Here is a 12576-nt window from a genome sequence, read left to right on the forward strand (position 1 = left end):
TTACCTTTACCCCCTACCCCGCCCCTCAACCCTCATTTTCAGCTTTCAAGCTCACCCTCCCTCAAGGCCGAGGTTCAGAAACTTCTGCACCTCAGAGCTGTGGAACCCCTTCCCCTTGGGGAGCGAGGGGAGGGCTTTTACTCCCGGCTGTTTACGGTGCCCAAACCCAACCATCCTAGACCTTTCCCAGATCAATCTTTTCCTACCCCAAGAGAAGTTCAAGATGATCACGCCCGGCCAGATTCGCTCCTCTTTTTCAGATGGGCGATTGGCTCAGCGTGGTGGATCTTCAGTATGCGTATATGCATATCCTGGTTTGGAATCCACACAGGAGATACCTCCGCTTCTCTTTGTGAGAGGAGCACTTCCAGTTTCGGGTGCTTCCTTTTGGCCTCAGCTCGGCGCCGCATGTCTTCACGAAGATGATGTCGGTGATTGCGGCCTATCCTCGTCTCCAGGGTATCCATGTGTATCCCTATTTGGACGACTGGCTCCTACGCAGCCCTTGTCCGTTGGCAGCAGCAGGCAACCTCCAGTCTCTCCTTCAGCTCCTGTTCCATCTTGGGCTGTTGGTGAACTGGCAGAAATCCTCCATGACGGTCTCTGCGGACCTGACTTTCCTGGGCTTTCGTTGGAACACGATCGACTGCTGAGTGTATCTGACCGGGGACAGAATGGCGGATCTGTTGGCCACGTGTCAGATGTTTGCGCAGTCGGAGAGCATGTTGGCCTGGTGGTTCCAGAGGCTTCTGGGCCTCATGGCCTCGTGTGTACTGGCTCTTCCTCTTGCTCGTCTCAAAATGAGACGGACCCAGATGGCTCTTCGGAGTTCCTGGCGTCAGGCTGTGGACCCGGATTCCAAGCGGATAATGATTCCGGATTCCATGAGAGTGGACCTGGACTGGTGGTCATCTCTCAGCAACCTGTCGGTGGGCGCAGGGTTTCAGGACCCAGCCCCCATGGTGACGTATCACGACGGACTCCTCCCTTTTGGGGTGGGGTTCAACATTATATCTTCTTCAGGTCTCGGACCTCTGGTCGCCTCAGGACAAGCTCCTGCACATAGATCATTTGGAGCTTCTGGCGATCTTTCTGGCGCTCCAGGCATTCAGACCGCTCATTGTCAACAAGGTAGTCCGCATAAGAACGGACAATGTGGTATCAATGTATTACATAAACAAGCAAGGTCTCCCCCCTCTCGTGGACCTGTCGATCCAGATTTGGGAGTGGGCCGTGCTTCATGGGGTCTGGCTGCTTGCAGTGCACATCCCGGGCCAGCTGAATGTCACAGCGGATGCCCTCAGCCGGCAGTCAGCTACGAGTGGGAGTTGAAGGCGGAGGTCCTCTCATGGATTCTCTCGCGTTGGGGCACACCGGAGGGGGACCTCTTCGCCACGGTGGTAAACAAGAAGCTTCCTTAGTACGCCTCCTCTCTGGGGGATGCTCTCGAGATTCCATGGCACAACATGAGAGCTTACGCCTTCCCGCCTCTGCCCCTAGTGCATCGAGCAATTTGGAAGTTGAAGAACTCTGTGAACTGTTCTCTTCTACTGATAGCCCTGTGGTGGCCGGCCAGGTTTTGGTTCTCAGAACTTCAACACCTGTCGGTGTGTCTGCCGATCAGGTTACCAGTAACTCCTGATCTTCTTCACCAAGGGGAACAACAGATGTGGCACCCCTCCCCAAAATCGCACAGCTTGGCGGCATGGTGCCTGAGTTCAAGTCTTTAGAGCATTTGAGTTTGTCTGCGGATAACATGCGCATTATCCAGACAGCCAGGAAACCCTCAACCAGATCTCAGTACAAGATTAAATGGCTCAGGTTCTGTCATTGGTGTTTGGAGAAAGAGTTGGATCCGAGGGTGGCAACGAACGACACGGTGCTGTCCTTCGTATCCTCCGTAGCAGAGTCTGGGGTTCATGTTCTATCTTGCAGGACTTATCTCTCAGCGGTTTCCGCTTACCTTTCTACAGACTTGTGTTCTTATTCTCTAACCCGGTGGTGAAGAGACATTTTGCTGGCTTGACACGCCTCTACCCTCCGGTTCGTAGTTCGCACCCACCTTGGGACCTAAATGTAGTCCTGACGGCGCTGTGCCATAAACCTTTTGAGCCAATGGCTACGGTTGACCTCAAGTACGTGTCCTGGAAAGTGTCCTTTCTGGTCGCCGTTACGTCAGCAAGGAGAGTGCGTGAGCTCCAGGCATTGTCGGTGGAGCATCCTTTCTTGGTCTTTCACAAGGACAAGGTAGTCCTTCGGACAAACCGGCTTTCCTACCGAAGGTAGTGACCGAATTCCATCTGAATCAGTCGATCTCCCTTCCGGTCTTTTTTCCGAACCCTGCCTCGGAGGCTGAAAGGGTTCTACACTGTCTTGACGTCTGAAGAGCTCTTAACTTCTACCTGGACAGGACTTCCGAGCTTCGGAGCTCTTCTCAACTTTTTGTGACCTTCGTTAACCCTCAGGGCAGGCCGGCGTCTAAGGCATCTATTTCCAGATGGATTGTCGCCTGTATCACAGAGTCTTTCACCGTTCAAAAGCTGAAACCTCCTAAAGGTATCCATGCACACCTGGTGCGGGGCAAGGCAGCCGCGGTCACTTTTCAGAAATATGTTCCCTGGGAGTCCATCGCTAAGGCAGCTACTTGGGCCTCCCCATCTGCTTTCTGTAAGCATTACTGCCTCGATATGAGCTCTAGTGCTGACGCTCAGTTTGGTCAGGCTGTGCTAAAGAACCTCTTTCAGTAAGGGGTAATTCCATCGACCCATAGTTCCTGTAAGGATGTCTTGGGAATCTCCCACAAGTATGGAGGAAAGGGGACGGGACGTAGGAGTATTACTAGGTTACTCACCGTAGTGACCACCTTACTCATAGTCCATAGTCCCCTTTCCTCCATACGCCCGCCCGCCGTCCCCTCTAATAAGGTTCCTCTGTTATTGCTAATGGGTCTTGGACCCTGCGATAGAAAAGGACTGATGGGCGATGCGCGGGGCGGAGCCAAGGTGGGCGGGGTTACGGCCGCGTGCCGGGCCCCACGCAGGAAAGAAAGGAGGGACAAATATTTAGAAAAAAATTTGGATGCTTTTTACAAAGTGCTCCGGTCCCGTCCCACAGGACGGAGAGATGTCCCACAAGTATGGAGGAAGGGGACTATGGACTAGGAGTAAGGTGGTCACTACGGTGAGTAACCTGGTAAAAACAATTCACTGCTGGTTTTTGGAACTCCTTTAAATATGAAAAGGCAAACAACAACTCAAAACAGTGTGACATGGTCGCCGATTGTTGTTCATTGTTTGGTTGTGTATGTAGCTTGCCGTTGTGCATGAAGATAATTTGACATTTTACAAAAAAACAAGCCTTTTGCATTTGTGTCCATCCGACATGATATATTTGAAAAGGGGTAGGGATTATTTTCTGACCCTATTTCATTGCCTCGTGCGAAAACGCAATGTAGCTGCAGCCGGGTACAAATGCACATATATAACTTTCCAGTGAAGTGCATGGCTGATAGCATGATTTGTAAAGACGATTGCATTCCCTGTTCTGCGTGATTCCTGGCCGCCATCAGCATCGCCACTCCAGAGCCAGTGATGGAAAAAGAACGAGGCTATGTGCCTGGGTCACCAGAAGTCCTCCACTAGAAGTCCAGCAGATGCCATCTGCCCCAACCAGGCAAGATTGGATTGTCTGTGTTCCCTTCGGTGTAGGTTTGTGGGAGCAGGTGATTGATTTGGGCTGAGCCAGCCTAATGTGGCCCAAACCCCTGCTGGCTCACCCACTGCTGCATTGGAGAAACAAGCCTCTGATTGTTAGTGGGATGAGAGTAAGGATTGAATGGATGAATTGGATGCAGACTCTTGAGTGGCGGCTGGATGCTGAAGGGGAAGAAGAGACCTAGAGATGGTGAAAAAGAGGGAGTGATTTTGGCTGGTTAGTCCTGACAAGTAAGATTGGCTTTAAAAGATTAAAGATCAAAAAGTCAAATGGCATTCTGTTAAATATAGTCTTTTGTAACTCTTGTTGAAAGTACACAATGGCCTATGAAAGCTCAAAGTTCACCCGGGTCCCCCGAAGTATGAAAAGAAAACATTCCAATAAATGAAATCTATCTTGCCTAGTGTGTGGGGAACCCTGCCTCATGTAAACTGGGCAGGCACCCTGTCATGAAATCATGGCTACGCCACTGCTTACATGTACACACTGAAGGAAGCCCGCCAAATTTACTGGAAGGCTAATGGTTTGCTTGCTTGACCACTAGATTTTTGGAAGCAGTTTTCAGAATCACAGGCATGCTGCATGTTAGTGGATGCACATTGAAAGCCTGCGTTGTACAGTAAATTATGCTGACTCGAAGAAATTACGCTTCAATTTTGTTCCATGTCCTGGTGGGTATCTGTGTTGGTCTTGCATATGGGGCTAGCATGAACTTCACCACCTATGGCAGGGATGACAGACTTTCATCCTTCTGCGTTCGATAAACGGAGTACCTTTTAAATCGGATAATAACTGATATTGTTACAAAACTTTGAAGCAAGAGGAATCGGACACATAACACTATAAACAAACTGATGCAATTAGTTTTTACATTTCTCCCCTTCCAGTCATAACTAGTGGATATATGACCACCCGCTTCCTACAGAGGTGCTGTAAAGACTGGAGGGGGGTGTCTATACTTCTGCTCTTTATATGGTAGGGGAGAGGCACAGAGGACCCCAGCCAAGATTATCTATTGTTGGTAGCAATGGACGAGCAATCAAGGCCTAGCTTCTCAGGAGGTAATGCAGGCTGGTTCTTAAGTACAGTGTAGTCCCCAAGCACCCACAGAGGAATGTCCGCACACTGTATTGGTTAAAACACAGTCTTTATATAATTAAGGTTCAAGGTTATATACACTATCACAAAACTAACTTTGTGCTCAGTTAATCTACAATGGCAAATATATACAGTTCTAAGTGGTACCACAACTATTATCAGATTTCATTAAAGTGCATCAACTGTACTCTGGTTAAATGTCACACAAATCGCTTAATAAAGGTAACCAACAATAGACATAGGAGGTAAAGCAGTTGGTTAGAACAACTGGCAGAATACTGGCCCCGTTACCTAGACACAGTTCTGTGTGGAGACCCCCCCCTGGGGGCAACCTGTAAAATAAAGATGTATTACAAGCCCAGTCCATATATTGTTCACTAAGTCTTATTTCCTTCTAAAGTGTTCTACAACCCCAATGTACCACCTGGAATCGTAGGTTTCAACAACGGGTCGTCGATGGATCCTTCTAGAGCGGCTCCCTTTCAGGCAGGAGCTTTGGATCGTCGAGATCCCTCAAAGAAAATGTGAACGGCGTGGAGGCAGCAGCTTCGGTCCTGGCGGTGCTCGTCGTCGACGAGTCAAAGACATCATGCAAGGATGAGGCATACAGGGCACCTCGATGTCGATAGTTCAGGACCACAAAGAGTTTGTGAAGAACTTCGGCCCAGCAAGGGTGTCGGGTTGTCCGCGGTCTCTACGGTCGTTGGGTGGCTGTAACCCACCGGTGGATGTTTCTCGGCGGCCCGGCCTTCTCCGATGGGATAAGGCGGTCGGGGAGTGGACGGGCGCGTCCGGGAATCAAATATCTTAGGCAAAGGTGCGTTGCAACTCCAGTCGTCGACGGCACAGCGTCAAGCAGTCCCCACTTCTGGGCAACTAACTTTGACAGGCCCCCAGCGGTTATAGCAAACCTGCAAACCCTGGTCGACGACAGTGGACGGCTGTCCAGGGCTGCTCTTTGTTTCTCGTTGGAGGTCCCCGTCTCCGGCTGACAGTCTTTCGTAGACTGACTTCCAGGGTGCTTCAGCGAAGGTTAGCAGTGCACGATGGTCCCTCGTAGCTCGGGAAGAGGGCGCCTAACCAGGCCCTCTCTGAATCAGTTCTTGAAGGCACAGCAGCTTTCAGATGAAGTAGAGCAAGAGCAATATTTCTTTTCCAGCAGGGCTTCAAGGTTAAGCTTCAGTTTCAATGTCAGTTTCCACTCCAGCTTCTGAACAATTTCTAGCAGTGAAAGGCCCCCAGATATACTGTTGATCTCCCATTCATTCTGCTGGGTCACACTCAAGCAACCAATCACCCAGAAGGGCATTCAGGCAGTCAGTCAATCAGGCGCACAGTGCATTCAGGCCATTCTTCTCCATCCAGACACTCGCAACACAGAATGTGGATTCGGACAAGTACCACGCCATTCAACACTACACACTGTATTCATACCAGTTTCGGGCAGGGCTGTCTGTCATTGTGTCAAACATCAAATACCAGACACTCATAACATAGAATGCCTATTCGTCACACACTCCATTCACCCAGTTCCCACCCACAGGCGTACCCTCAACATACGTGGGAAGGCTCCAGACAGTCTGGTCGGCACTTTCCCACACTACCACATATGGAACTTCGACCCGACAGCCAGTCAGGGGTAGGGACGGAGTCAGGGCTTCCCGGGACTTCAGGAAAACCAAGGTAACAGGTGATGGAAGGCAAGAGGCCACGCGGGCCATCTTGTTTCCATCAGGAATCTACTGATTCCAATGACAGGGCCTGGGCATCTGAAAATGGAGGAGGCTCAGGGCACCTGTCAGTTTAGCACGGAGCTGCCACCAGCCCAAACCCTGCTCTGTGGGCCACACACAGGTGTCCAATAACATACACTAGGGGCACAGGGTTGTACCCCCATCCATGGGTGCCATAAGGGTACACCACCAAAAGAGAGCTGCACCGGCAGGAGTCCCACATGCAATCCTGTGCGAAAACACCACAGAGCACACAATTAAAAACAGTAAAGGACAAGGATACGGAGGCCCCGTCCCTCCAATGCATTTCCAGTATCACAGGTGCCTCCAGAGTTGGTAAACAAAGGGGCCAATGGATTTGATGCACAGAAAAGTGTGAAAAAAAACCAATGAAAGAAACATTAAGAGCTCAGTGCAACAGTTACTTGGGAGGTCACCAAGTATGTTGGGAGTTATACATAGATGTTTAGCAACCGTATTTTCCTGTTGGTGTCTTGGAGTGGTGTTGATGGGTCGGGACTGCTTGTAGGCCCAGCATTAGGGGTGATCTTCCTTTGTCTTGCCCAGAACTGGAGTTCTGAGACCCCCTCCCACTGCTCACATAGTATGGTGGCTCCTTCAGGAAGGCAGGTCTATGTGTGAATGTGAGAGTTTCAGATGCTGTTAGGGCTAGTCCAGCGTAGGGGAGTACTCTGTTAACGTTTGCCATTATTTAAGAGGATGAGGGGTGTGGGGGGCAGGGGGTGCGGGTTTTAGAATCATTCTGTTTTGGCTTTTCCAAGAGGACATATCCGACTGGTCCAGTGTATGCCTCGACAAGAGACTATGCACAACTAATGAGTGGGGCTTCCATACCACCGTTTCTGCTAGAAGAGGGGGCACCACAATGTGTATGTATCCGACCATTGAAGGCATAGGCCTACATCCACATCCACACACCTCGAAGGGTGAGAGGGCTGGAGTCCCTCCCTGCCCCTCTCAGGACCTGAAGCGCCCGTCGGAACAATATGCTTCCTGACCTTCATGATGCAGCAATCACGGAGACAGCAATACAGATAAGGCAAGTGAATGGCTAACTAGCCTCCTTCACCCACTCTGCATCTGCCTTCTGAGCCCTGCTGCCCAACAGAGCCCCTCCTGTGCATTAGCACATCGCCGCTACCACGATCCTCCATTTTGTCCCAATTTGTAGCCTGACCCCAAAATGGCGGTCGCAATGCGGCCTGAAAACGAGGCTGCCTGAATTCCTAAGCAACCAGCTGATATTTTATCCAATCCCCTACACCGGTAGGCGGAAGCCGACTCCGGAAGAAGGCCAGAGGAAAAAGGCCCTGTTCTTCCCCTGTTCGCCCCGGGACGCTGCGGCTAGGCGACGCCATGATGCCCGACACCTTCATCCTCATACACTAACGCAGATACAACTGGCACTGCCTGTACTTTGATCCAGACCTGCAAAGCCGTCCACCTGGACCCCTGCACGTCTCCTATGCAGCGCTAGCACCGCCTTGCAGCACACCACAGGTACTATTTCTTCTGACCTATTCGCCACACTGGTGACAAGACACCCTGTAGATTACCGCATTGCGCAGCCTCACTGGCCCCGGTGCCCTGACATCTGCTTGATCACACCGCTTGAAACGCAATTACCTCACTTTTGTTACTAGCTTATGCAAACTGCTAGCACTATCTGTGTTTATATGCCCCGTTAACCAGTTCACTTTGTATTTTGTATATAACATGCATTCGCTATGACGGTGCTGCCCATGCTAGTTAACCTGAACTGCCTACTGAATAGCATGGTCACTGCGCTACTTTGGCCGGATGCCACGCTATGCATGCCACATTTGTGCCCTGCCAGCCATATTGAACTGTATTGACTGTGCCACTATTGGTCGCTTGCCATCCCCTTGCCTGCTGCATATTGCCTATGCTAGTCAATTAGCATATCTGAATTGCCTCTTGTTTTGCCTGGTCCCCAAGACTCCTGTTCGGTCTATATTCTAGGCCTGTTGCCCATGTGCCCGCCCAACCAAACATATCTGTATCTACTGTGACCCACGAATCATCTGATTCGGACACTGCATAGCCTACTAACTGCACATCTACTGGTCGCCTATTTATGCTGGCAGTTGTACCTACCTGCCAGCCTATCTTACCTCTTATTGCTCTCCTGCCCAATTGGTACTGACCCACCGTCTAGGTAGATAACTTCGGTTCCTCCCCTACCTCACTTCACCTGATCTAGCCCTTAAAATGCATTGCACCTTTGACACTCACCACTACCACTTACCCTCGCTTGCTAATGCACCAAAGCATGCATCCCAGTCCACTCGTCATCTGTTCACGTACTTATTGTTCACCTTTCAGATCCTAATCTGGTCACCCCTTCTCACCTGCACCACACAGCTCTACGCCTCGCCCACTTCCACAATCAGTATAACATCATCTCCTGAACTACCTCTCACTCTCATCATGACAGGTCGTAATCCCTATTTAAACGCGCCAGCCCACTGGCTACTACATTTCGCCACCAAACCGACCCCTAATCAACCATGTCCCACTATCATTAGAAATTCCAGGCTCGGCTCGCGCCTGCGCCACCTACCTCACCACCATCCCACAACCTTCAACAACCTGATTACATCCGCCAGACACCACACTAGGCCTGACATAGGCACAGTCAATCCGGTGGCGAGTTCCTCTCTATCACAAGAACACACTGTTGCCAATTGTCCACCATTGCCTCATCATGCCATATCGACCTCTCCCAACCATTCCAGTCAACCATGTGCCTCATCAGTTAGAAACCAAAGATTAGCTTCCAGATGTCTCCACTGGTCCTACCACCTGAACTATCCCACGCTTGTCAATATCTCAAACTCCAGCGATAACAAAACCACGGCCCACTCGGCACCTAAAATTGACTCACCTCCTCCTGTTCACATTGCCATCACTGCCCCTAAACTCAAAGGCGCGCTCATTAACGCACGCTCCATCCCCGCACACGCCGTAGATATTGCAGATTTCATAGTCACAGAAAACCTTGACTTTCTCACAATCACGGAAACTTGGCTGCATGCAGCATCCGGTCCTTCTCTGACCCTGGCCATCCCAGACAACTATTCCATTATCTGGTGTGACAGGGACACCAATCAAACTAAGGGGGGTGGACTAGCCTTCATATTTAAGAGTTCACTTTACCTCAGAGCTGCCAACAGCCTGCAGCTACCATCAGCAGAACTACTGTCTATTAAACTGCCGATCTCTCCTAATCACACGGCCACTATACATCTCATTTACAGGCCCCCTGGCCTGACCTCTTCATTCGCAGAGGACATTTCATCTATCCTAGCTACTAGTACTAAGCCCAACTCGCAAATCATTATATTGGGAGACTTCAATCTAGGCTACCAAGATACGAATGACACCAAAGCCTTTGACCTAGAAAGAGTCCTGGCCGACTTCGGTCTCACCCAACATGTCAATGAGCCCACCCACATCAAGGGTCGCACTCTTGACTGGGTCTTTGACTTGAACTGTGCGCTTAACGTCACCTCTGTGTCGCCATGTGCATGGTCTGATCACCACAAAATATCATTCTCCATTAATTCCACTCCACCCACAGATAAACCCAACCTTGCCCCTCCCACTTCCACACGCAACAAAAAGGATATTACGGTCGAGAAATTACTCCCACTTATCCTTCCTCTTTTGAACTCGGCGTCCACCACGTGCTCGGACCCCACAGTGCTAGTAGACACCTACAACCGCGTCATGCTAAAACCCCTCAACACCATTGCCCCCCTCAAACTGCGCAAACAAAAACCGCAGCTCCACCTTAATTCTTGGTTTACCCCGCACTTACGCGACCTGCGCAATGAAAAAAGAAAAGCTGAGGCCCTTTGGAAAAGCTCACCTTCCCTAGTCAACAGAAACAACCTCACCAGAGCCTCCCTTACCTACAAAGAAGCCATCCTAGCTGCTAAAAAGGAAGTATACAACAAAAGGATCACTCAAGCCCAATCAAATACCAAGGAACTCTTCAAGATCCTTAAGGAATTGGAGTCCCCTGTTGCCCCGCTTGATACATGCACCCCGGACACTGAATGGTGCTCCAATATTCAAAAGGCACTGCTTGATAAAATTGCCTTACTCCAAGACAAGATTAACACTAAAAAAAGCCACCTCGCCGACAACGGGTAACCCCCCCCCATCATACAAAACCCTTTCTCCCAAACATTCCGTCCAACCTTTCAGCTTCTCACCCCTCACCATTAAGGAAGTCGAAAATATCATAACGAAGCTTAAGCCTTCCAATTGCCAAGGTGACGCCTGCCCTGCACCGGTCATAAAGGAAGCTGCTCATGATGTTGCCCCTTTCATTACCTCTCATTAATGCCTCTTTCAAATCGGGCATTGTACCTGACAACCTTAAGGATGCTTGGGTCATCCCATTAATCAAAAAACCTAATCTTGATCCTAGTAATCCTTCTAACTACAGGCCCATCACCACGGTGCCCTACCTTCTCAAAATTCTGGACCGCGCATCCTATCTCCAAATCCAAGACTATCTTGAAACCAACAATCTTCTAGGGCTTAGACAATCTTGCTTCCGTCCTAGACACGGTACTGAGACAGCCTTAATCGACTTGAAAACACAAATTGAGGAGCTGAAAGACAAGGGCAAACTGGCACTCCTGCTCCTCCTTGATCTTTCAGCTGCCTTTGATTTGGTCGATCACCAAATCCTCTGCCACCACCTCAAAATTGCGGCCCACTTCTCTGACGCAGCCACATCTTGGATTAGCTCTTTTCAGGCAAACAGAACCATGAGGGTTTTCTCTCCCATAGCCGGAGCTGATCCAGCCCACGTCCCGTGCGGATTTCCCCAAGGATCTTGTGTATCTCCCACACTTTACAACGTGTTTACTAAACCGCTCTTTGATATACTTGACTATCTGGGTGTCTCCTACACTAATTATGCGGATGACACCCAGATACTCATCCCCATCACTGGCGATTATGTAACAGATGCCAAAGCTCTCAATACAGTCTACACTGTCATTCAAGCCTGGATGGCTCATCATGGGCTTTGCCTTAATGATGGAAAGACGGAATTAATCATTCTTGGATCTCAATACAAACTCTCTAAACTTGACCCCAAGTTCAATTCCTTCATTATTGATGGGAACGATATTAAAGTCTCCGTCGTCACTAAAACACTTGGAATATATCTTGACTCGACTCTATCCCTCAATCGACAAACCAACGCAGTTGTCTCAGCATCATCCTATACTTGCAAATTGATTACAGCATGTCGCCCATTCTTGACTACGGAGAACTGTCTGATTCTCGCCAGAACCCTCATCATGTCCAAAATCGATTATTGCAACGCCCTCTACCTAGGAGCTAGTCAAAGAAACATTGATAAACTCCAGGTCATGCAGAACAACGCCATAAGGGCAGCTCTCAACGTTCCTAGGCGTTCCCACATATCTAACACAAGACGCAACTTGCACTGGCTACCCATTACTCACCGCATATCCCTCAAAGCACTTGTTCTAACACACAAGGCCCAGAACAGCGCAGCCCCGGCCTACCTTTCCTCGCGCTTCATACAACACACAGCAACTAGACCCCTAAGATCATCTCAGGCTCATACGCTGACTTCTCCAGCATGGGGTCTGGCATGGATTCACATGCTCATGAATATTCCCCGTCGTCAGGCTGGGAATCCTCGGTAAAGAAAAAATCAGTATCAGTATCAGTATCAGTTTCGTTTCTGATCTGTCTTTCGTAGTAGTAACCAATCACTGATCTCTGCGTCATACTGACCACAGCCAATGACTGCCCTCTACCTAAGCCCCGCCTCTGGCAGCCATCTTCAGATTTTTACCGCACGTTCAAGTGTTGGGATCCTCGTGCTATTGCTCTCGAGCGTTAGTGCTTTTTTCACATTTTTTCTCAGAAAAATGTCTCTTTTTTCGGTCAAAAGAGCCTCAAGCTCACCGTCTCTTCATCCGATTAACGG

General features: G+C 49.7%; 1 protein-coding gene across 1 annotated transcript in view; it reads left to right on the forward strand.

The window, feature by feature from the left end:
• SLC27A3 (solute carrier family 27 member 3) overlaps positions 1-12576 on the forward strand; it is a 442422-nt gene that overhangs the window by 158767 nt on the left and 271079 nt on the right. The gene's annotated exons all lie outside the window — the stretch shown is intronic.

Source organism: Ambystoma mexicanum, chromosome 1p (assembly GCF_040938575.1).
Source record: "Ambystoma mexicanum isolate Mex_15411 chromosome 1p, UKY_AmexF1_1, whole genome shotgun sequence".
Classification (NCBI taxonomy): Eukaryota; Metazoa; Chordata; class Amphibia; order Caudata; family Ambystomatidae; genus Ambystoma; species Ambystoma mexicanum.